The sequence below is a fragment of the Phocoena phocoena genome, chromosome 12 (genome assembly GCF_963924675.1).
Source record: "Phocoena phocoena chromosome 12, mPhoPho1.1, whole genome shotgun sequence".
Taxonomy (NCBI): domain Eukaryota; kingdom Metazoa; phylum Chordata; class Mammalia; order Artiodactyla; family Phocoenidae; genus Phocoena; species Phocoena phocoena.
This window is the reverse complement of record NC_089230.1, coordinates 13,142,591-13,166,218: the sequence shown is the minus strand read 5'-3', so window position 1 is coordinate 13,166,218 and position 23,628 is coordinate 13,142,591. Positions and strand designations below refer to the sequence as shown.

Here is a 23,628-nt window from a genome sequence, read left to right as displayed (position 1 = left end):
CCTTGGTGATTATTTATGTTGGGTGGTTGTGAAGTGGTAACTACCAGTGAAAGATCAAATTCGTTGTCTGGCTTTCCATCAACGCAGTGACCTGTCTTTGTACTTTGAAGACATTTTGCTCCTTCGCAGGCTTCTATTACGGGAAGTGATAAGACTTATCACCTAAGTCCTTCATTAAGTCCTAACAGTAGACACGAGATGATGCTGTGAAAGGTCTGATGGGACACCAGTAGGGAGGATAGGAAATGCAATACACCAGAGACACACTCCGTCATTTTCTCTAGGGGTAAAACTGGCGAAACTCAGACATCTCTCAAGTGAAGTAGAATTACAAATACAATGTGTGTGTGTACAAACATATGTGAACACACAGAAAGATCAGTTCTAGAGTTGTTACATTCCTAGAAATGTGATTTGGGCTCTGAAGGAGTAGAATAATGAGCTGTACTGGAACTTTTTATTGGATATTATTGGATAAATCTTTAGTCTTTCCTAATCAAAGAAAAAAAATGTCTTTAGTTTCCATGCTGAAGTCATATCCCAATCACTCTGTAATCTATTTCCATTTTTATTTTGGATGGAAGCATACCCAAATGGAAGCTAATGCTCTCATTTTTTAATGTTCGGATCAAAGGGAAAAAAAGAATCAAAGAATCAGTTGGCATCGGCTCATGAGTTAGAAGGGTTTCCTACATGTTGATCTGGTTAACAAATTCTTCAGAGAAAGGAAAAATGAAAGTAGCTGAATTATAAAGGCCGTGCAGATAGATGAACAGAATCAGATGTTCCTGAGTCTAAAAAATGTAGATATAGAATCTAATAGATGTACATTTGAGTTTGGACTTTGTCCAAGGCCCATTAAGCGCATAATGAAAACATTACGTTGGACAACTATCCAGGTTTCCTTGAAATGATTCAGGGATAGTTCATTGGCTTTCTTTAGCCCATCTCACTCCTGTGGCTGTAACCCAATGTCATAGACAGCAGTGCCCCTTAGAGTCCCTCCAGGGCCTGTGCATGTGAAGGAATCTAATCACAGTCGCCACCTGCGGGCTGGCTTATATGGATTGTTCCCCAAATATTTATTTTTCTGAATATTAACTTTCTTTCAAATGCTAATGAGGGATAAGCCCAAAACATTTTGGTGCCCTCCTCACATAAAGGAAAAGTACAATGCAAACATTAGGCATTCTAGTTTCATCATGTATGTGTCTTGTTTTACGCGTTCTATCCTAAAATATTTAATTTTAGCCGCAGCCCTGACACCTGCTGGCTGGTACTTGGTAGAATTTCAACCATAATTGCTGAATGAGTAAAATGAATTGTGCAATGAGCTTTCTCGATTGAAAGTCATTATGGAAATTTACTACATCCATCTCAGAATTTATATAGTTTAGTGAACAAAGAATATGGCTAATGTGTGCAGAATTTCTTGCAATAACCCATATAGCACCCTTCATTCTTTTGTAATTCTGTTAACTGAAAACCAGGACACTACACAGGCCACAAGGTATATAGGATGATATAACATTGAGTAATGACCTACTGCTAGACTAGAAAACTGGATTAGTCATTTCAGTTTAAGAGAAGAGTGTATAAGGAATAATGGGCTGAAATGTTACATATCTTTATGATGACATCGTTAGTAGTAACTTTTTTATTCCCTTCGTGTTTATACTTGATTTAAAATGGGGTATAAAATATTCCTGCCATTTATGTAGGGCATGATAGGAGAGTTATATTTCCATGCCCTTCTGCAGAAGGCGGGGTGGAGAGGGCTGCCTCGATCTGTGGGTCTCAGCCACAGCCCACAGGCTCCTCTGGGATGAGAGAGCCACGTGTTCTTTTCAAGTGCAGCTGCTACTCTCTTCTCCTAGCAACCGTATTATGTTACAGTGTGGCGCTGGGTTGCCAGGATATTCTTCTATTCTTGCCCTTCATGACCAAACTGAAGGGGAGAGAAAGCATAAACCGAACTAGAGGTGAAGACACAGGGAGAGGGACACAGAAAAACAAAGTGCCTTCCTCTTATTAAGAGGAAATAAATTGAGAAAATTACTTAGTGGTTAATGCTTTAAGTTAATTTATAATTTCTTTTGGGTAAAATCAGAAAATCAAAGTTTAAAGACAACCTGTCAAAATAATGGCTATTAAATATTTTAAGACAAAATTGACCACTTTATCATTATTCATTGAAGGCCACTTTTTCCCAATAAAGGAAGAGAGGAAAATATCTTAAAATTGTCAGTGACCTGAAAGATTCTGAGCTATAATTACCATCATGCTTCACATATGAAAGTTTTGAAGTACCTACCACACATCACTGAAGACAGCATCAGTTGTAAAGTGCATACTGATTTCTGAAATGTTAAAATGTGAAAAAATGTGCATCTTAGAACTGTTGAAACATGGTATAGTATGTTACTTCATTTGGTATTTCAATCCATTCTGAAATGAATAAAATATCTTCCCTATTTATAGAAAAGGAGGCAAATTTTCTCAGAGTCATACAGTTAATAAGTGCCGGAGACAGAATTCAAATCCATATCTGTTTGATTATTATGTTCAAACTCTTCATTATGCCATGTTGCCTCTTCAGCTCCTCCCACAGATAATAAATAAAAACAGTTACCAACTAACACGCTCACAGAAGTTTATAGTTTGTCCTATTCCTAGTAATTCATTAGGTATTATTAGCCCTGTTTTAAAAATGAGACAAACCGTACCCAGGAAGACGGAATGACTTGTTCAACGTCACATAATTAGAAAGTGACAGAGCCAGGAGTGAAACCCAAGATAAATGACTCTTAATCCAAACCATGTTTGACTAAGGTCAGACATTAACTAACTACCAGGCCTGAAATTGGATCATGGACATAAAGTTTATTCAAAGAGAAATATATCTGTTGGATATATAGGAAGAGCTGTTGCAAATGTCACATGGATTCATTGATTTATTAAACCAATATTTATTGAACGGCTACTTTGAGCTAGGCTCTGTTTGGTACCTGGGATACAGTAGTGAATAAAAGACCTAACAATCACACAGAACTTCTGAGTACTATTGAGAGAAACAAGGTGAAAGAGAGGAGCAGCTTGCAATTTTAAACAGTGGTCAAGGAAGGTGTCCCTGAAAGGTGACATTTGAACAAAGAAAGATAAAGGAGGTAAGGGAGTGAGCCACATGGATGTCTGTGGGAAGAACATTCCAGGCAGGAGGAACAAAGGGTCTGAGTTGGGAATACTCTGGCTCACTGCATGAACGGATAAGAAGCTGTATGTCTGGGCCAAGTAGCAAGTGGGGAGAATGGAAAGTGATGGATCCGGAGAGGTATGGGGTAGGCATAGAAGGTTGGAGAGGGAGGTGTGGACAGATCACACGGGGCCTTGCAGGCCAGCATGAGGATGTGGAGATTCACGCAAAGCCAGATAATAATCTTAAGCAGAGTAGCCTCATGGAATTCGGAATCTGGTCAATTTCAGTGACTCCGTCCTAGGCATCCCAGGTATGCCTACTGCATCAGGCCGATTTAATCTTGGGCTACCTGGCAAACAGATGTTACTTTGTGTCTCCTTTGTTGCTGGGTTATAAAGCATGACATTTCAAAGAGTGCTGACAGGTCAGCTTCCAGCTTCACAGAGAGCTAACACATAAATACTTATTAGAGACCTATTATTTGTGTGGGGCTTTTTAAGAAAAGCTTCTGCAACCCTCCAAAAAAATGATCCCTACTTTCAATAAGCTTATGACTTGGCTGTGAGATCATAAAAGTCTGTATCAAGTTTTCACAGATTTATGCCTGCAGTAGCCAGAGGTAGTTCTATTGAAAGCAATATGTAAGGTGAGATTTTCCAAGTACATAAAGGCAGGTAAAACATTCCATCTAGACGTAACAACATGAGCGAAAACCAGGAGACTTACAATAGCTTGACCTACCTTTTAAAGATAGGTTCATTCATTCATTCAATGTGACTGGGGTATTAGGCACCTGAGAATAAAAGAGCAACGGGGGGGGCTTCCCTGGTGGCTGAGTGGTTGAGAGTCTGCCTGCCGATGCAGGGGACATGGGTTCGTGTCCCAGTCTGGGAAGATCCCCCATGCCGCGGAGCGGCTAGGCCCGTGAGCCATGGCCGCTGAGCCTGCGCGTCCGGAGCCTGTGCTCCGCAACGGGAGAGGCCACAACAGTGAGAGGCCTGTGTACCGCAAAAAAAAAAAAAAAAAAAAGAGCAATGGGGCAGACAGGGAGGGAGGAATCAGGAACAGAGCCATGCAAAGTATTTGAATTTTATCCACAGATGATGGGGAGACAGTGCATGCTTCCTAAGTATAAGGCAGCATCAGGAGTGACATGTTTGGTCATTCTGGTGCCAGTGTGAAGGACAGGTGGAGAGAAGTGAGAATGTTGGCAAGGAGGTTGTTGCAGTAGTCCAGGCAAGATGCTGATGGTTAACTGGAAGAGCAAAAATGGAGAATGGGGCAGAGGTAAGAAGTAACCAAGAGGTAGACTAAGCCTAGGTTAGGGATAGGTTAGATATGAGCAGGGTGTGTGGGGGGCAGTCAAGGTTGACTGTTGGTGTTCCAGCATGGGTGACTGTGTAGGTGCCACCTTTTGATAAGAATATGGGAAGGGAAAGGTTTTGCTCATGGAGAAGATAAGAATACAGGTGTCGTTGTTATGATGTAGAAAGTTTCCGTAGAGTGAGAGGCCACTTGGAGGTGGCCAGACAAGGATTTATGAAGGTCTCAGGACTTGAGCTTAGACCTTTAAAGATGGTCGGATTTAGAAAAGTGAAGAGACACATGTACAGCATCCTAGGCAAAAAATGTCTGAGCAAAGGCACAGAAGTGGCATAGTAGAAACCATTTTCTGGAGGTAAGTATGTATATTAGTCTTTGCAAGTAGGACAGTGGTGGAAGAAAGGGAATGGAGAGGTTCATCCTCAAACAATATAGAGTCTGCATCTGAAATCTTCCTTTAGGAGAGAGAATTCACTACTTCGTGAAGCATCAGGGTCCACTGTTGATCAGCAATCCCAGGTGACTAGTGAGAGGCACCATAAATATCATGATGACATTGACAGTGATCTTGTCTGAATATTACAGTTCTTTGTCATGCCAGGATTCTTAAGTCCACTGAGCAGCTCTACAGCTATAGCCAGAACTCGGTTCTCCTAAATCCCGTCTCAAGATTAAACATCATTTTAGCAGTATACTCAGAACCACTGGTGCACCAAGGTTTTTGCAAACATCTAATATTATAGTTATATGTAAAGTGTCAAAAAACAAGTTCAACACAAGTTTAACACTTTCAGTTGATTTCATCTCACTATGAAGTCTTTACTTGTTCTTTTAAGTTAAACTAAATAAATTCTGTAATAAAATTTTCACATTGTATAAAACAATCACTAGTAAAAATAAACTTCTTAAGGTCTATACTATATTTTCTATCATATCAGGCACTATGATAATTAAATTTTAATGCCATCCAAAAATACATAACTTTAAAAATTATTATTTAAAAGTTTCAGCTGTAAAAATATCACTTGCTGTGTTCAGCCTTAAATTATCGCAAGTGGAGGTGGAATACTTGTAAATTTGTAAAGCCCATCATTGCAAAACAAATACAATACCAACCAGAGCATGAGGTGCTTATTTTCTTGGAATACATTCAGATTTCTTTCCCTCATTTCCCCTTGGTAGCGATCAAATCCCTAACATCTTTCCATCATTTCCTCTTGGCAGCGATCAAGTCCCTAACATCTTTCCATCATTTCCCCTTGGTAGCGATCAAATCCCTAACATCTTTCCGTCATTTCCCCTTGGTAGCGATCAAGTCCCTAACATCTTTCCATCATTTCCCCTTGGTAGCAATCAAATCCCTAACAGCTCTTGATAGTTCATCAGTTCTTGCTTCAATGCCATCCTTGAAAACAAAGCCATTCTGTGATTCTGCATATGTCATTATGAACTAAAACAAATCACAGGTAAAAGGGGAGGTCAGATTGCTTCATGTGAGTTCTTTTAGAAAATATTGTTTCTCCTATAACATAATTGGAAACTCATTTATAGGGCAATCTGCTAAACACCTGTCAAAAAAAAAGAAAAGAAAAGGACCACATCCTTCCTCATAATTTTAAGCTGCCTCTTCTCTTTTACAGCTTTATTCATTTTCATTCATTTCTCTCCCATTCTGGCTCTGCACGTTATGCTCCTTCCATATATAATTTTTCCCGAGAGCTCAGACACAGTAAAACTGCATTCCTATCTTATTGCCTAAATACACATTTCAGGAACATATTCCTTTTGGTTTTCTACCTCTGTTAAATGTGATCTAAATTTTCTGATGTTCCTCAAAATTCTACATTAGTGAATTATGCTCTAAATTCTCTGAAATATACCTCAGAGCCCAGAACACTAGGAAGCAAGTTTGGCAGGCAAATGCAAGAAACAGCTAAGGGATAAGGATGAAATAGGCAGCTCACTCCTGGGAAATTCCTGGAGGGAAGTCAGATTTCTAGTCTAAGAAAAATGAGCTCACTTCTCCCCCTGGTGCCCAGAACTTGCGATGTTATCAGCTCTATATTTCCTTGAATGAGAGAAGGCAGGATAGTGGACTCTCCTTCCTCTGACCTCTCATTCTGGTATCTTCTGAACTGCAATTAATATATTTGGAGTAGTACAATATATTGATTTGAAATGGACTGATGTCATGTCCGTTTCTTAAAGAATTAAATATAGAAAATTCCCATTATATTTCAGTCTGATACAGCCACTATGCCTTTGGTACTCTCTCATTTAGCCTCATTTATTTGCAATTAATGGAGGAGTAAAAGAAAAAATATATATATAACATACGCATATACTATATACTATTAGTAATACATTGTCTGTACATATATTTGATAACCCAGCTTCACAAAGGACCCTGAATGCTTTTACAAAGGATTCCCTCTATCAGTCAATTAAAAAAATCAAAGATCAAACATATATGCTTCATGGAAGCAGGCATTTTTGTCTGTTTTGTCCTCTAATAAATCTGAATCTCCAAGAACAGAGCCTGGCACATAGTAGATGCTCAATAAGCATTTGTTAAAAGAGAAACTTCACTGGATGAACCATATGTAAAAATTCTGCCTCTTATTCAGCATCAATTCCTTTTACTTTACAACTTTTTCCCAAAATCACTTGTTCTTCCTTCCCAGATTTTCCTATAGAAGCCAAATGGAGTGGGATATTAGAAACAACCAACCACAAAACATTACAGAAGGCAAATTTGGTTTCTGAAAGAGCTGCAGTTAAACACTGATTTCTTCCTTTAATTTCTATTATCTGAACTTCAATTTCCTGTTTATCTCTCTACTTTTGAATGACAGTTCACTACTGTGCCTTCAAATAAGAGAATGAACATATATGAAAATCAACCTTATTTCATATTGCATTCAAAAAGCTGCTTTCCCAATGAATTTGTGACGTCTCTGGACACTCATTTTCATTTTGAAACTTGGATTCATACCTGGTCAAAACTACAGTAATTTACTTTTGCTCATTACACAAAGGCAACACTTGTTAGATCAACATCCCCTTGTGGAACAATTTAACAAACTATAAGTAGGAAATTCTTTGTTTACTTGTTTATTTTAACAGCCAAACATTTGGTCAATGACTAAGTAATATAGTTAATATTATGATCAAAATTCCTCATTCAGTATGCAAGGAAAACTAGATTATTTTTTTCTATTCTGCCTTCTTCTAAGCTGAAAACACTTTTTGTCATTTTGGATGCTTCCAGTAAAGCCATTAGGAAAAAATAATAATTTGTAATATTTGTCCCACGACATCTTTCTTCTGCCTATGAGTTAAAATATTTGAGATGAGGAGATGATGGAAAAAAAGAACCCATTATTTTTGTGGACTCAGATAGTTTCAAGGTGCCTTTTGAGCTTATTATGCTCTATGATTCTAAAATCCCTTGCCTGTCCATAACTTTGGGGAAATTCCACTACCTCTAAAATGCCAAACTTGTACCTTTGAGTCTGGAAGCAAAGCCCAAAATAGGGCTCAAATAATCAAAATTCCTTCTAAGCATTAGGTCTAACATTAAATGAATGAATGAATGATAAATATTATATGCTGTTTCCTAATATTTGTTTTTATTTTGACATAGAAACATTTTACATTTCTCAGGAATGAATAAAATCGGTGCTCCAAGAAATTTCATGGCATTCTCCCCAAACCTTCTCCATTGATGATTTTGCTTCTCACTGCCAACAACCCTAGTCCTTTCCAAACCTAAAATAAATGTTGAAAACAAGTTTTCCTGGGTTCTGCTGCCCACCTCAAGCTGCCATGACCTCGTCTCTATTTAGTCCTCTCCTCTCCATAGTTCGTTCAAACAACTAGTCTATGCTCCATGTGTTCTCAGGCTCACCTCCTATTCTGGCCTCAGTCTTGCATCAGTTGGGTCTGGTTTCCTCTCCAGTATGCAGGAGCTTCTCTCAACGGGCACCTCTGCTTTCCTATTTGTATGTCAGAGACTTGATTTATACTTGAGGCCATATATATATTTTTTACATCTTTATTGGAGTATAATTGCTTTACAATGGTGTGTTAGTTTCTGCTTTTTAACAAAGTGAATCAGTTATACATATACATATGTTCCCATATCTCTTCCCTCTTGCGTCTCCCTCCCTCCCACCCTCCCTATCCCACCCCTCTAGGTGGTCACAAAGCACCGAGCTGATCTCCCTGTGCTATGTGGCTGTTTCCCACTAGCTATCTACCTTACCTTTTGATGCATTCCTTGGGCTGCCAACATACACATGCCCCCTCCCCCAACAATGACACTCCTTAACACAATAGGGGTTTTATTGTTCGTTGCCGGGAGGGATCATAACAGGAGAGGCACCTAATAGCTATTTACTTTTAGAAAGAGTCCTGCAACTGTTATTTATGCTAAAATAGCATACGATATTTTTGAAAGATGTTCTTCAAAAGTTAACTGGGGGGGCCTTCCCTGGTGGCGCAGTGGTTGAGAGTCCGCCTGCCGATGCAGGGGACACGGGTTCGTGCCCCGCCGGGAAGATCCCACATGCCGCGGAGTGGCTGGGCCCGTGTGAGCCATGGCCGCTGAGCCTGCGCGTCCGGAGCCTGTGCTCCGCAACGGGAGAGGCCGCGACGGTGAGAGGCCCGCGCAAAAAAAAAAAAAAAAAGTTAAGTGGGTAATGTTAAACAGTCTTATCCAAAAGTAGAAGAAAAGGGAATTTGCCACAATGTAGGGCCCTTTGTATGCTTCCCTAAGCTCCTCCCCTTAGAACCCTGATCAATGAATGAATGTTCATGAACGTACCATTCATATCAGTACCCCTGCTTCGTGAGTGGAAAGGAAAATGTACAGAGAATCTGTGTTCTTCTCCCAAGCCCCAGTGTTCTTAAAATTCCCAGTACGAAATGTGTCACGATCATAATCATCTTCCTCCTCTCAGCTAGCACTTCAGGGAGAATTTACTCCACTGCCAGAACTACCATCCATTTAGTTTATCACATCGATACTGAACTGAGTTCCCCCCCATCCACAGAACATTCCTTCCTTCCACATATGGTGCACCTACTCTGTTCCTGGCATTGTCTGGTGTACTAATTTACATCCTCTCTGTTGGAAGGAGGGAGACTGGTAATAAATAAAATAACTTAGTGCAGTAAGTGCTATGAATTAAATAAAGCAGGTTATTATTAAAAAGTGACAGATGAAGGAAGGAATAAAGAAGGGCCAACATTAGAGAGTACAGAAAAGGTCTCTTTAAAGAGGTGACATTTGAACTGAAATGTGGGTGATGAGAACGATCAGGAGGACAGTTGTTTAGGTAGAGGGGGTGGGATGTGCAAAGGACCTGAGGTCGCAAGGCACATAGTGCCCTCTCCCCGCCACGTACCTGGAACTGTCCTCGTATCTCCTGTCTAGGATGCCCTCATCTCTAATGCTATTTTATATGTGATTTTTCAGACTCAGGAGTATCCAGATGTCCGGCTCGTCTAAAATGATCAGTGCCTTACTGGCTTTTACAGACTTCATCTTAATACTATATACTCGACCTTCAAGGGCTTAAAAAAGAAATAGCAATTCACAGCAAGCCTGCACCTGATTCAGCAGAACCACTGTTGACCCCACTGTCTAATATGTCACAGTTCCTTATCTAAGAATCCACAGAATATACAATTCACAAAACTTAGTGCTGGGGGAAAAAGAACCCAAAACTCCTGAAAAACTGTTTTCTTTCATTAACGGGTTCTAGGTAACCTGTCCTGTAAACCCTTTTATTTTGGCTGCTGGAACCTCAGAGCTGAAATGTAGTGCTCCTGTAATGATGACAATCCTACCCATGTCTTGTGGCCGTTCACCCCCTCCCCCCATTTATTTCTCTTTGTGGCTTCTTATCTTTGTTTTGTTTAATTTTCATTGCCCTCTGTGAAAGTGCTTTTATTTAAGCTGCCTCAAACCTTTTGGAAATAGAAAGTGTATAAATCATTAATCACAAGTGCTTTCCAGACAATCACAAGTAACTTCCTCGTTGCAAAATCTAACGTGTTGCCTTGGTCCTGAACTTACCCTTTCTGCCACATGACATAACTCAGCTGCTCTTCCTTCTTTAAACTGTCTCCTTTTTCCGACCTTTTTAGAAGATTACTATAAATATGAAGAAAATTGGTTAAAAACAATTCCACTTCCTTGGTTTCGTGGTATACTACAGTGTCTTCATTCTCTTTTTAACACTTCTTTTTTCACTCTGACCATCTTATGTATGAATGTATATATATATATATATATATATATATATGTGTGTGTATGTATTTTAGTTTCCTTCTTTTCCCACATGCTCATTCAATGTAGATATCCTCCAGGATTCTATTCTAAGCTCTCACTGCTCTCTACACGTTTTCCTTTGGCAATCACTTACTACTGTCACCTCTAAGGAAAAGATGTTCAAGGTTTATTTCTAGCCTTAGCCTCTCTCCTGAGTTTGCATTCCAAATTCCCTGGAGCGATTTGCACCTTGGAGTCAGAATGAAGCCTTTTGCAGTTTTCCCCTCCTAACCCCTTAACTCTCCTCTATAACATCTCTGCCAGTTTTGTCCACTGAGCATTTGACAGTAAACTTACCACTTTTCAAGGCAGCCCATCTACCAAGCCAGCCTTGACTTTTAAAAAGTTATTCCTAACAGGATGGCAAAATCTATCTCAGTGACATGTGCCCACTGGTTCTAATGCTATTTTTAAGAGTAGCAGTAGGAGCTAAGATACATTAAATGCCAAATGTGTGCCAGGGCATTGCCCGTATTCTCTGCTTACAACTCTGCCATATGGTTTTATTATTCCCGTTATGTCACTGGGGCAATTTAAAATGAGTCTGATCATTTCACATGGCTCTTCTCCAAATGGAGAAACACACATATTCTCTAGGCGGACCACTCTATTCCAGCTTAAGAAAGTACAAATGCCTCCAATAGTCACTTCTCACATGAATTACTGGCTTTGTATCGCAAACCTCTAACCACGGTGTCCAGAGGAAAGAAGTTCACAACAGTATTCTAGTTATGGTTTGGAAAATGCAGAATACTGCAGAAGTGTCATCAACTTCATTCTAGACACTCTGTGCCTCTATTGACATAGCTTAAGAGCAGACCTGTTGCTTCCTACTGAATCAAGCAGGCTTTTAATCCACAGCCTGGGAAACATCTGCTAGAACTCTAATGGGTGTGGCAAACCCTTCCCCAAGCTGAACTCAGCTTGTTTCCTCCCAAACCTCTTCATCAGTTTGGTTTCTCCAGGTCTTAATGGCATCTGTATTACCTAGATACACAGGCTCAAGTCTTCTGTAACAGCTTTAAGGGTCTTTTCACATCTTCTAAATCTCATTGGTGACCAAATCCTGAAGGCTCTGAGCGGAACGTGATTTCATGACATCATCTTCCTACTGCCTTGGGTTGGCCTTTGGCCGTTTCCCAGTTCAGGCCTCATCTTCTCTCGCTTGGACAGCTGAACCTGTCTTCCTGCTGCCTTTCTCCTCCCCACTGTCCAGACCTGACATGCGCAATCCTCACCCTGTAATCCCCTACTCATATGGTGCCCATGGCACTCTGGGTCTGTCGAGGACAATGCTAGCTTTTCACTTGGATATTAACACCTGCCAGTATCTGTCTCCTTCTTGGCTTTATCCTGTGATTTCCTGCATGTACTATATATTTTTGGAAAACTGTGCCACAAAGTATTTTTCAACTTTTCCTAGTCCTGTGCTTTTTTTCCTTTACATTATCTTTGAGTCTGGAAGGCCATTCTTTGCCTGTCAAATTTCCATCTTTCACAACCTAAGTGTCCATCAACAGATGAATGGATAAAGAAGATGTGGCACATATATACAATACGAATAGCTAATTCACTTTGTTATACAGCAGAAACTAACACACCATTGTAAAGCAATTATACTTCAATAAAGATGTTTAAAAAATTTTCCGACTTTCAATAGTTTGAGAAAATATTACCACCTCAAAAAAACTTTTGCCAGATCCTGGTCTGGCCATTTAAAATGTATCTAAAGTTCCTCACAGCATTTTATTTCACTCCTAGAATATAACAGTAATCCCAATTTACATACATATTTTCTTTCTTCAACAAGTCTTTAGTTTCCTTTAGCTTGGCTATGATTTATTTAATTATACTATTCCCAATTCCGGAGTAAGGCTCTAGTTAGTTGCATTAATTGTGAATAAGGAGGCAGGAAACAAAAAGGGTGAAAGGAATAAGTAGCTGAACATGAAGGCAAGTTGTGAATTGAACGCAAACACTTGGAAAATCAGACCCACGCAGGCATATTTATAGGTGCACCAAAAGACTACTCTCTCTTTCCATCATTTCTGCCTGTTCATAATTTAATTTTTTAGATTGTGAGCTCTACTTTCAAGCACATGACCTCCTTCTTTTTTCCTGAGATCTAACCAGACTGGGACTTTCCTGGGGCTAGTGGTCAGAGGCCAGTACACTCAGTGCCAACGCTGATTTTGGCTATAATAAGCAGCTTCACTAAATAAGTATTTTCAGTGTTCCTACTAAGCCATAAATCCACATGTCCTTAAAAATAATCTCCTTCAAGCACACTTGTCACTCCCCCGAAGTCTTAATAAATAGTTTAGACATTAAGTCATTGTACTGCCCACGGCTCAATAAAACAAAGCTTCACATGTGCATTTATTCATTGCTGGTATTATAAAGCAAAGTGTAAAGATCCCTTTATGTCACAAAAATAAATTTAATTTTATATAAGATGGATTTAGGAGTAGTTACATTAAATAGAAAATTTGGAGCAGATCTTTTTATCAATGTGGTTGAATTGGGGTATCACCTACAAGAATTTTGTAACTATTCAACATAACCTAAGTCAGGTCAAGAAAAGTGCTGTACATTTTTTCCTTCCTGGAATTAACATTTATTTAATGAAATTCTACCTCACGAAACACCACTTGTATTACTCAGATGTTCAGTCAATGAAATTACTGAATTAATGGAAAAAATTACCATCTTAAGATTAAGTCACACGAATTTATGAAACTGGAGGTGGTTACATAATACAGCAGAGTTACATAATAATGACTGAATGATATTATACCTTAAGATGTAATAAGTTTTTAGCTAATAGTCTCGTTTTCTGAGTCCAGCCTTCCTGCTTTTTACTTGATTTTCTTTCTTACATCACTGGTGTCTCCTCTTGGATTCTCAAGTATGTATCATCCCCTCCCCAGCGCTTGGCTATGATTGCACAGGCATCAGGTCAGTTATTTCCTGCTCTCAACCCATAAACAAAAAGGGAAAACACACCCATATTCTCAAACATTGACACATAAAACGTCTTTTCAAAATATTAAATTTTGGCAACAATTCCAGTATACAAGGATTTCTCTAGCCCTTGGTTTTCAGCATTAAAAATTATACATAAATATATCCTTCAACTAAATCCATCATTTATATAAATACAGGTGGGTCATTAAACACTGGATTTACTAAAAGTAATTTAGTCTGAAATATTTCTTCAACAGCAAAAATTCAGATTACTGGACATGAGCTGATGAAGAAAACATGGGCTCTAATAGCTTGAATCAAAATTGCCAACATCATTTACTCATAAACTAGCAGAGATATGACAATCAGGCCAGTTTATTCTTGTGTGTGTGTGTGTGTGTGTTCCAATAAAACTTTATTAACAAAAATAGGCAGTGGGCCAGATGTTTGCCCATTGGCTGTGATTTGCCAACCCCTGGTCTTGAGGATCAAGTCTTAGAATCTGCAGAAATGAAGTTAAAGACACAGGCTGCCACTTAATAGCGACTAATTCTGGGCAAGTTATTTAACTTTTCTTTGCTTCAGTTTCCTTGTTTATAAAATGAAGAGGGACAGACCAACATGACAGAACCTACTTCATAGGATTATTCTGAGAAGCAAGTGAATTAATATAGGAACAGTAGGCCAGTTTATTCTTGACTAGCAGAATGAAATAAAACAGCAGGGTTTTTTTTGTTTTCGTGTTTTGCCCTGACAGATTTAACATTTGAGTTCTTGATATGTTTTAAATTTCAGGCACAAAATTGTGTGACTATCCCAAAAATTAAATAAAATAACATAAACACCTATTTTTCTGTAAAGTGTTTGATGTACAAAAAGAGTTTATATTCCTGCCTCTTCAATTTATCTCTGTAGAAATATCTCTACTACTATTACTACTGCTGCTGCTAGTAACACTGTAAGAGACAAATGGGGGAGTGAAATGTTACACTCCACCCAAACAGTAGGGAAGGAAAAATTTTATATTTCAATTCACACAGGAGTAAAAGATATTCATTTTTCCTGTGCTTTTATCTAGTGAGTCTTGACCATGCTAAACTCATAGGTCACCAGCAAAATGCTGTATGGTGGTGCTGAGTGAAATAAATTGAGAAAGAAATCGGTTTAAACCCCAAATTAGCACATATAGTTACTTATTGACAGCCTAATTAAAGGTTTAATGATTAGTGAGTTAAATTTGGTGGCTGAAATGAGGGTTTAGCTTACTTTCAAGTTAATTCATTCATAATGTCAATATCTTTCATCACCATATACAGGCAATTTAACTGTATGTTCACAACATTTTGCTAGGAAGGACTTGAAGTCTTTACTTTGACTTTATAAATGGCATCAAATCATCCTAGATCAGGATAAATCCAGTTGCTGGATTTCGAGATCACTCTAGTGATTTCAACAAGTAGGTGCTGAAGATGGTTTTCTTCAAAATCAAATGTGGTTTTTCTTTTCATATCTGAAAAGATTATTCTGGATTTCTGGTCAACTTACTATATTACAAAAAGATTGTTATCAGTGAAAGAACTGCAATAATATCAGGATAAAAAAATTATAATATTTTTATTGTATGGGAAACGCAGATCCTTAGGAAGGGTGGGGCTATCACTTTCACTATCTCCCTTTGCTCACACCCTCACCCAACATTTTAGCATACCTGAAATTATATGATGATGATTACCCAGGGTAGCCTTTAAGTGAAGGGGAAAAAGGCACAGTGCACATATATGCAGACAACTTGTTCACTTTAATGAGGGAGAATTGGGAGTTGGGGAGGGCTGAGCCTCGAGTCTTCTGTTGTTTGGACATGGTGGTGGATGGTAAATCATCCACCAGCAGAGCCACTTCCTGTTCTCCCTTCCCCTTATCTGAGCCTCTGCTTAGCAGCTTTTAGGCTCACTGACCTCCAAGTGTAGAAGGAGCAGATATTTCTACACTTTGAGGTCAACGGGCCTAGAATTCCTAAATCCGAAGGAGATCCTTGCTCGTTACTTCCATGTCGTATCTAGTTACGACTTGTAAACTTAGAATGACCGGTGCTCACCCGATGAAAGCAAAATAATACTAAGTCGAAGAAGCTTCTATGTGAACTTGTGGAAAGGGGCCATGTTTATCATTTTTCTGCATCCAAAATCATATTGCAGAGCCTGGCACATAGTAGGTGCTCAAGAATTTTATGAATGAATGAGTGTTCACTTAACAGGTTGGTTAAACAAGTTGGTCAGGAAAGAATTACACAGCAGACACACGGAGAGCAGCCTCAACATTAATAAGGACCCATTAGTTAAGACAAATACTGGTAAGAAATGAAAATTCCTTCAAGCACTTATCTACACGATGTTTCTTGGGTTAATTTTAATTATTTTATTTATTATTTTAATTATTCTTGGGTTTATTTTTCATTATTTAATTCTAGTACAGTATATAACAGTTGCATAGTGGTTGTCAATACATGACAAATTATGGACATAATTTCACTTACTCCCTCAACATTTTTAAGGTATGTACAATCGGTCTTTAATTTACAGATAATGACACTAAGGCTCAACAAAGTTAAGGCCAAATCTCTGGTTATTTGAATCCAAAATTTGCACTCTTTCTACCAAATTGCATAAGCTGCTTCTAAAGTCTCTTTTTTTCAAGGGCAATTTTCCATATGCTTTTTCACACCCTCTAAATTAAATCGCGTAAGTTGCCACTTTTCTTATAGGACTTTCAAATATTTGTTGATTTTGATTAATTGAAGCCTGAAAAAAGTAGAAGTGTTGAGGGAAACAGGGTGGAGACATGGGGTAGTTTTCCTAGAAACAAAATGGACTCCTAAAATCTCTAGATAGCCTGTCATAATACACCAAAAAAACAAGCCCCTACCGTTTATTGATACTAGAGATACAGACAGTGTTGTCAACTTTCACAAAAGGTTCTCACTGGATTTAACTCACGATGCCATTGGGAAGACCCGAGATAATTAAAGAAATGAAATAAACACTTACCTGCTCGTTTCATTTATGTCATAATTTCCCCTGGGTTGTGTCTGTTTTCTTTTAATGCCATGGCTCTTGAATTAAAACCTTTGTATTTCAATAGCCAATCAGAAGTGCTGTGAAAAGACTGTGACCTAATCCAAGGAAGTAAATATTTGCTTTGTGAACCACATTCATTGTTTATAATAAAGTTATATTTACTGACACAGAGATTTTTTTTTGAAAAATACAAAGTTTAAGGAATTCAGAGAGATTTTAGATGTTTATTACTCATTCTAGAATTTCAAGTATAAAGCATTTATATAATTCAATGAAAAAGCCTGCACATCTAGAAAACAGTAGAGCAAGAACTCAAATCCAGTCCTATTTGAAACGAGCTTTTCTGTTCCACCAGAGCTCACTGCTCCTCCTACAGGGGCCTCCTGTTCATTATAGATTCCAGGTTCGCTGATTCTGAATTACTGAGGCTTTACTATATTTGATAAACTGGAACCAGCAAAAATTATAAAATTTTACACTTTCTAGGTAGTTTAACATCTAAGGGACTTTATAGATTTTCCAAGCTAAATATTTAAACTTCTGAAACCAAATTTGTCAACAGCCACAGAATTTAAAAATTCAAAACCGGGAACTTATCAGAGCACTGAATCGTGTGAAACACTACAGATACAGAACTCATTAAGGTACTAGATTAGTCTCAACTTTTAAATATTTAAATTTCACCTCCAGTTTAAAAATGAGATGACAGGATTCTAATATGACATGGCCTTATAATGAAGCTTAATTGATTTCATTCTGATGAGAAACTTCAATTAATGGTCTAGAGGACCTCCATCTACTCCCATATTTCCTTTCAATCTCATTTATCTCAGGAAAACTCAAAACTGGCAGAAATAATCAATGAAAATCTGAGAGCTTGTCATGTGATGTACATGCTTCTTGTTAGTAAGGTGTGAGTGTGTGTGCATAGTACCCAAACAGAAAAATGACAGACTTCAACTAGTAAAAGGAACTGTGCACTTTGGAAGGCCCCAGCATGGTGGCAGGTGGCAGTATGTTATGGACAACATAGCAGCCCTAATGCTGTGGCTGATCCATCTCCAGCCTTTGGTAATGTTTGTGCCACTCCATTTGAGCTAGAGCCGTTCAACCACAAAGATCTCTGTAGTCTTTGCCGCGTGTCTTCTTTGTCACTAAGCATTTCCTTTCTTTGCTTTTGCCTTGTCTTTTAATATTAACATTCGCACTCAAATAATAAAATCATTCAGAATACAATGGAAAAATGGGCAGAAGACTTGAACAAGCGATCTTTGAGACAAAAAAAAAAAATGGCTATAAGCGTGTCAAAAAAGTTATCAGCATTCTTAGTAACCAAGGAATTAAAAATTTGAAAAATCATTTTCATCTATCAAGTTAGCACAATTTTTAAATTTTTATTTATTTTTTATTGGCATATAATTGCTTTACAATGTTGGGTTAGTTTCTGCCGTACAATGAAGTGAATCAGCTATATGTATACCTATATCCCCTCCCTCTTGGACCTCCCTCCCTTCCCCCCCATCCCACCCATCTAGGTCATCGCAGAGCACAGAGCTGAGCTCCCTGTGTTATACTGCAGGTTCCCACTAGCTATTTTTTTACACATGGTAGTGTATTTATGTCAAACCTAATCTCCCAATTCATCCCACACTCCCCTTCCCCCCCACCCACGTCCACATGTCTGTTCTCTATGTCTGCATATCTATTCCTTCCCTGCAAATAGGTTCATCTTTCTACATTCCACATACATGTGTTAATATACGATATTTGTTTTTCTCTTTCTGACTTACTTCACGCTGCATGACAGACTCTAGGTCCGTCCACATCTCTACCAATGACCCAATTTCATTTCTTTTTATGGCTGAGTAATATTCCATTACATATATGTATCATATCTTCTTTATCCATTCATCTGTCCATTGGCATTTAGATTTAGCAAAGAGGTTTTCTTGGTTTTTTTGTTCTTTTTTTTTGCGGTACGCGGGCTTCTCACTGTTGTGGCCTCTCCCGTTGCGGAGCACAGGCTCCGGACGCGCAGGCTCAGCGGCCATGGCTCACGGGCCCAGCCGCTCCGCGACATGTGGGATCTTCTCGGACCGGGGCATGAACCCGTGTCCCCTGCATCAGCAGGCGGACTCTCAACCACTGCGCCACCAGGGAAGCCCAGCAAAGAGTTTTTAAAAAATGATATTTTGTTGGTGAGAACTAGATGTTCTAAGTAGCAAGCCTAAAGGAAAAAATGCCATACATATGCAGACAAAGCCTACACCTTAGCATGCACATCAGTTAAAACAGTGAAATATTGTAAATAATGTCAACATTCAAAAAAGAAAGAATAGCCAAATAAATTGACAGCTATAAGGTGAATTCTTTTGCAGTCACTAAATTATATTAAACATACCAATTCCAATTTCTTGGGAAACGTCAACAAAGTAATGTCAATTGTTTAAAAAAGCAAGTATGAAGCTCTACAATATGATTCTAATTCTTTAAAAAATGTCCCACTTATTCATAGGAAACGAACCTGTGGTAAATTTCCCCATATGTTCAATAGCGGTTCTTTAGATATTGGGAAACACGCGAGGCCCACGTTCAGCATTTTATACACATTGCACCACATTTATGCTTGCAAACATCTTAGGAAATGGGTCTCTATCCCTGCTGTTATATCTGAAGAAACTGAGGCTCAGAGCTGGTAAGTAACTTGACCACGGCGACAGAGCTATTCAATGGAGGAGCCAGGACAAAAGCTAAGGTCCACTTGACCCAAAGCTCATGTTCATCATGTCCATGCCTGCCCACAGGTAATTTAAACTTTGTTTGGAAACAGATCAACAATAGAAATATTATAGGAAAAACATGCATATTCACAAAGTGACAATTCTAAAAATGGTTTCCTCCAAAGATGTAGTATATTTGGTAATGAATATGATCACGCTTCTAAAAAAAAATGTAAAAATCTTGGAAGTTTTCTGTGAACCATGTCAGTTCTGCAAAATTTATTAATTGAATAAGTTCTTATTTAACACTTGCCTTTTGCCAGATATTGTGCTACGTATCGGCACCACAGCAGGAATAACAGTATAAAGGAATTTCTTTGGATATTAGGGAAGTCTTTGGGGGGTAAGTGGAGATGGGAAGAGATAGTGAGGCTGAGAGTATCTATCAATCTAACATCAAACGTCCTGGCAGGGCTTCCCTGGTGGCGCAGTGGTTGAGAGTCCGCCTGCCGATGCAGGGGACACGGGTTCATGCCCCGGCCCGGGAAGATCCCACATGCCTGTGGAGCAGCTGGGCCCGTGAACCATGGCCGCTGAGCCGGAGCGTCCGGATCCTGTCCTCTGCAACGGGAGAGGCCACAACAGTGAGAGGTCCGCGTACCGCAAAAACAAACAAACAAAAAGCAACGACCTAGCTACTTACATCTAAGGACACTTTTATTTCTTTAAGCCTTCCATAAAAACGTATAATATTTCCGAGGATCCAGGACACCCCCTGGAAATGTCATACAGTTTTAAGCCTCTACAATGAATTCATGCTTACACTCTACCTGTAGTAATCAGATGAAATAAAATGCTTTTTAACATCACATAGGATTATTCTCCTCCACTGGGTATACAGTGGTCCTTGCATTTGCCCTGCTGGGTGGTGCAATATTTTCCTTGTTAAGTTAGCAGAGATGCACTATCAGAAAAAAGCTTCTCAGCAGAAATGCCGTTGGATGGGTTCCCGTCCATCTTCGCTCCACATTTCCTTATCCACGTCCACCTTTCACTTTTCCAGAAAAGCCCATGCCTTGCAGCAAATGGGCTTCTACTAGGAAGGCCACTATCTCTACAACTGTAAGTTAACAGGTAAATGCTTTCTTGCTTTTTAGTCTGTGAGTCAACCAGAATTTTTATCAATTTAGTTTTAGATTTGGCTGTTATAATAATGTCATGTGGGTGAGGATACGTACATGTCTCCTTTTCTTCAAAGCTCCTAGCCCTAGTGGTAAGAAATGTTAAGGAATGTTTTGGTTTTTTTTTTTAATTATTATTATTAAAAATTATACGAAGTCCATAGAAATGATAATGACTTAGACTTTCAACATTATGAGTTCAAATAAATTAGGACCCTGTAGGAAGATCCCTAAAAGCAGAGAGATATCTATGTGAGCAGGAAAATGGATGCCTTATTAACGAACAGGAAGAGCAAATTAACCTCCTTGTTAATCCCCTTCTGTGGCCACTGAACACCAAGGAGTAGTTGAGGAACCAGAGCAAAAAGGGTAGAATCTGCCACAACAGACACCTTATGTTGTTTGTTCTGTAAATTAGGTGGTTCTCTTAATCTTTCAGACTACAAATTCAGGAGGAAGGATGAGTGCCCACGGCTCTGAGATCAGGTGCCATTGCCATGGCGATTCATCTTATTTAATAAATGATACCATCTAATCCTTTGTAGTGATAAACACTTGTTTTCTCATTTCTAAAAATTGTAAATAAACTACCCTACCATGATGTCTTTAAATATAGTTTTTAAGATTATTAAAATAGTGAATAAGTCTCCTCTCCCATGAGTGTGCTAATTACTGTTTTAGCTCTTGTTAACAGAAGAAACAGCTTAATAATAGTAACTTAACTGGAGGAGGTCAAACTGCTCATTCATTTGAATTTATGAGTACAAACCACCTTTTCATTAGATATCAGTGCAAAGTGTATATTTCATAGATACCTGCTATTGTTGCCACAAAGGATTTTAGAAACAAATACAATTTACCCAAAGTGTTCCACAGCTTTCAAAAGTATTAAACACACATAATGGCTAGCAGCTATGAAACCGAGAGAAAAACATTATTTTTCATTACAGGGGTGAAAATTGTTTCTCATTTCTCCAATTAAATGATTTTCAGAGGGTTCATCACCAGGAAAACCAGTATGTATGAACGCCGGAAATGCAGATGGCAGTCTCAGAAACGCTTATGCTAAATGGGAATCCAACTACAAGATTTCTCTCTATTGTTTGTGATAGCCACCCCATGATGGAAATAGTCTGGCTGTAAAACGATTTTTAAAAAGAAAAAGAAACAACTGTGGGAAGATTGCAAAGTTCTCTAGACAAACCTTCAAGTGACTCTTTTAAGTAAGGAAACGTTTATCGAAGGGTCAGAGTGGTTAGGAAAACTACTATGCCAGGAGCCAGGAGCGACCGAGATTGTCCCAGGTGAGTGGGTGCCCCGGGGCGCAGGGCGGGTCCCCGCACGGCTGGCATCTTTTTGGCCGGGCGACCCTTGCTCTGTCTCCAGAAGCCCAGCGACTCCTGAGGCTGCGCGGGCTGCCCGGGACGCCCTGCCAGCAGCCTCCCGCTCGCGAGGAGCATCTCCCCTCCGCGGCTGCCGAGGCCAGCTCTGTCTCTCCGCCATCCTCAAGTCCTCCGACATTTTTCACAGAGAAAGGGAGGTAGGGAGTAGAGGAAACGGCCGAGTGTCTGCACCCAGCCTCTGCCGCAGCACGAGAAGAGGGAGAGGAGGAAGGCTGGCGGGTAAGCCGCTGTTAAACTGTAATTCTATCGATAATGAAAAGAATCATCATCACCTCTAGCAAGAGAGCCTCGGATACACCCACCCGGGCAGCGGCTAGGGGGTTGGCAGGCGTTCCACCTCCTCGCCCTCTCGAAGGCTGTGAAACCTACCTCAAGCCGTGCACACTAGAACTCCCTTCCCTCCGACCAGAAGGAGGGGAAAGAACAAAAGAGGCCCCCGCCCCCTACCCACACACCTCCGATATTTTATCGATGCTCAAGGTATGCATTTTTGCACCCCCTTTGGCTCACACCTTCACCACCTGCATTTTCCCAAAGGTGAAGCAAGAGAAAATAGCACCCCGAGGTGATCGGTCGATTGGACACTGTTAATTTCACATTCGGTTTTCTAACAAACAGCCACCCCAATCGGCAGGTCCTCGCGCCCCGCGGGATCTCCCGCCGCCCCCGGCCCTCGCTGCCGGATCCCCAAGGCGCCCAGCTCTCCGCCGGGGACCCGACTGAAGGTTCCCTGGGCCGGCAGGACACTCGCCCAGCTGGTCCGCAGCAGCCGGAGGGCGACGAGCGGACCGCGCAGAGGCTGCAACGCGGGATCCAACTTCCCAAACCAGCGGCGCGGCCCGGGCTTCCTCCCGCGGCGCCGCGGGCAGCGCCGAGACCCCCGCGCCGGCTGACTGCCCCGCCCGGGCACAGGCAGTTGCACTCTCCGCCCCCTCTTTCCTTCACCTCCGCACCCCCCAACACACCTTTAAAAGATTCATCCATCGGTGCAGAGCAGACATTTTGATGTCATTTACTTAGCACCGCTCGGTATCAGAGGCAACATCTTACCCAGTCGCCTGGAGGTGTGGGCAGCGCACCGCTGGGTCCGGGGGCGCGAGGCTGAGCTGCTCGGTCCTCTAGCGGAGCCGGTTTGCTGCCATCCGCCCAACTTCAGCTCCCCGCTGGCGAGGAGAAGGGAAGAGAGACGAGGAGGGAGTGGTGGGGGAGGGGGAGGAGGGAGCGGGAGCCTCTCGGCAGCGCGCATGCGCTCCGCGGGCGGGCGCAGCCCCTCGCCCGGCTCGGCCAGAGGTGCCGCTTCTTCCCTGGGGGTGCGACCGCTTGAGTCACGGCGCGCCTCCGCCCCTCCCTGGCCGCCAGGCCCACGCGCGCTCGCCTCGGCTCGGCGCCCACGGCGCGGAGGGGCTCGGTTGCAGCTCCGGGCT

At 40.5% G+C, this 23,628-nt stretch overlaps 1 protein-coding gene across 1 annotated transcript in view; it reads right to left on the bottom strand.

Moving 5' to 3' along the window:
- The window catches only part of RGS17 (regulator of G protein signaling 17), an 81,889-nt gene extending 58,531 nt beyond the window's left edge, over positions 1 to 23,358 (bottom strand). The window contains exon 1 of the mRNA XM_065888852.1: positions 23,255 to 23,358. The gene's annotated coding sequence lies outside the window, so the exon portion shown is untranslated. The remainder of the gene's footprint in view (positions 1 to 23,254) is intronic.
- Positions 23,359 to 23,628: the final 270 nt, after the last annotated feature.